This window comes from Portunus trituberculatus, chromosome 44, assembly GCF_017591435.1.
Source record: "Portunus trituberculatus isolate SZX2019 chromosome 44, ASM1759143v1, whole genome shotgun sequence".
In the NCBI taxonomy this organism is placed as follows: domain Eukaryota; kingdom Metazoa; phylum Arthropoda; class Malacostraca; order Decapoda; family Portunidae; genus Portunus; species Portunus trituberculatus.
The window spans coordinates 16,979,059-16,981,558 of record NC_059298.1 but is presented as its reverse complement, the minus strand read 5'-3'; the positions used below and the strand labels follow the sequence as shown (position 1 = coordinate 16,981,558).

The window sequence follows — 2,500 nt, the reverse complement described above, 5'->3', positions numbered from 1 at the left end:
ACATGCACCACTGCCACTGGTTATAGACGCCTACGAATATAATGAAAAATCATAGAATACTATAAAATTAAGTAGATTTACCTGATTCACGTAACGAAAGGTGAGCACTCAGTCTCCAGCCTTGGCAAGACGGCATTTACCTGCAACAAAAAACAAAACAAAAATCAATATACTTAGTGTTACATTTGTTTGCTTCTATGTATCTCTATCACGCACTAAACAAACATGTTTACTACAAGTTGGCAAATATTACGTTCATGAAATACATATACATCACAAACTTTTCACGATACAAACTTCCGGATAAAAAAAAAAAATAACATCACGTATAAGAGAGACGGGGCAGACCACGCAGTTCAACTCTACTGTCATGGTTGTTCTCTAGTCAGCACCCACGCCTCCCAGGCATCGTGTTACAGATGATGACTGTTACGTAATTTCTCTTTCCCATCCGTACAATTTTTTTCCGTTCCTAATCTACTGTGTATCTGCAAGATCGTTCTCGTGAACATTTCTAGGCCACTGCACAAGTACGTACGTACGTGTACGTACGTATCATCAAAGCGCTAAAATTTTGTCGCATCTCTTCACTTTACCATCATACAAATTAATTGGATTGATGTATGCAGGTTATCTGATAGACTTTTAGAAACAGTTGTAAAGTTATAGTCGTTCTTTACATTTCATAATCTTCGTCTTTACTGTTCTACACCGCTATAGATTAGATAGGGTAGCTTATCACAAACAGCCCCACAGGCGTAAGGAACAAAAGGGTTAGTGAAGTGATGTTTGTTATTGTTGTTTTCTTTTCCAGTGGCCGCTCGTTATCCCATTAGAAAATGCAACCTTAACCTAACGTCTAACACAGCAGTTGCCAAAGTGAATTCATAAATTAATCAACACGGCAAGAGAAAAATATCAAATGGACCTTCTCTCATCTCTCCCACAAGCAGTAAATTTTCAACCCTCAAGTGACGGCACCGTTATGTCATCGAAAATTATAAATGCTTCAGCCACAAGGCCATCCTCCCACTACACACTACAACCAATAATCCCATGCTAAAGGAACGTCAACCTATTCTTATTATGTACCGGGGGCTTTGCAAGGGTGATATAAGAGAGAACCAGGAAGAGTAAAGAGACGCCGAAGATGATATAAGAGGGAACCATGAGGAGGACGAAGAGGAGGAGGAGGAGAGGGAAGGAGGGTGGAGGAGGAGGTGGAGGAGGAGGCCAGACGGGGCTCTCAAGTAGGTACTTAGACAATTTTGTACCAATCAGGATCAACACAAGGCGAAATGTGGGTCCCAGAGTGTAAGGATCGTTTGAGCACTCTTGTGGACGCGCGCTTTGTGACAGCAGGAGGAGGAGGAGGAGGAGGAGGAGGAGGAGGAGGAGGAGGAGGAGGAGGAGGAGGAGGAGGAGAAGGAGGAGGAGGAGAAGGAGAAGGAGGAAAGTCATGCGGAAATCTGCTGGAAGAGGAAACTCACAAGCTTCTACGTAACTCAAGTTTTATCCACCCAAAGATTCCACCATGAAAAATCACAACATAAGCAAATAACATAAGCACACATAAGAAAATGCCACTTAACGTAACACAAACAAATATAAAAAGGAATGTGTGATGAATGTTGAGAGAGAGAGAGAGAGAGAGAGAGAGAGAGAGAGAGAGAGAGAGAGAGAGAGAGAGAGAGAGAGAGAGAGAGAGAGAGACGCAACACCACTACCCTCTCTCTTTAAGCCTCTCCTTCTCCCCCCTCGTCACCTCTCCTTTTCAATGAACCGCTTAGCCTCATTTTTCTGCAGTGACTGATAGACTGACCCCCTCTCCCTCCTCCTCCTCCTCCTCCTCCTCCTCCTCCTCCTCCTCCTCCTCCTCCTCCTCCTCCTCCTCCTCCTCCTCCTCCTCCTCCTCCTCAGTTCAGCCAGCAGTGAAAATAAAACTTAATGCGGATGAGAAAAAAAAATATATATCCGGGGAATTCAAAGGTGGATTGTTTTCTTGTTTTTCTTGTTTTTCTCGTCCTCGTGCATTTTTTTTTTTTTTTCGTTTTCCAGCAATTAAGTCCTTTTCGTCTCCATCAAATTAGACACGAAGTTTCTTGTGAGCAATTATTATGAAAAGTGTCTAGTTTTTTTATTTCCTTTTTTAACGTTCAAGTCTTTGCCTCTCTCTCTCTCTCTCTCTCTCTCTCTCTCTCTCTCTCTCTCTCTCTCTCTCTCTCTCTCTCTCTCTCTCTCTCTCTCTCTCTTATTAACCAGCCTTTCCCTTTCTTCTAATTTTGTTTTTCTTGATCTATCTTATTTCGGTATTATTTTTGCTCCATTATTTCTTTATTTATTCCTTTTCCCTATACCTCTGCTGTTTCATTTCTTCTAAGTCATCGCACACTCTAGTCTTAGTCTCCTTATTTAGTTTCCTTCAACTTTCTTCTCTTCTTCGTCCTCCTGTTTCTCTCTCATATTTCTTTCCTTCATTCGTTATTCTTCTTTTCATATT

General features: G+C 41.8%; 1 protein-coding gene across 2 annotated transcripts in view; it reads right to left on the bottom strand.

Moving 5' to 3' along the window:
* The window catches only part of LOC123518544 (protein C-ets-2-like), a 283,895-nt gene that overhangs the window by 263,423 nt on the left and 17,972 nt on the right, over positions 1–2,500 (bottom strand). Inside the window, exon 1 of one of the 2 annotated variants that reach the window (XM_045279368.1) lies at positions 82–131. The exons of the other annotated variant lie outside the window; for it this stretch is intronic. The gene's annotated coding sequence lies outside the window, so the exon portion shown is untranslated. Of the gene's footprint in view, positions 1–81; positions 132–2,500 lie in introns of those variants that run through there. 2 annotated transcript variants of the gene reach the window in all.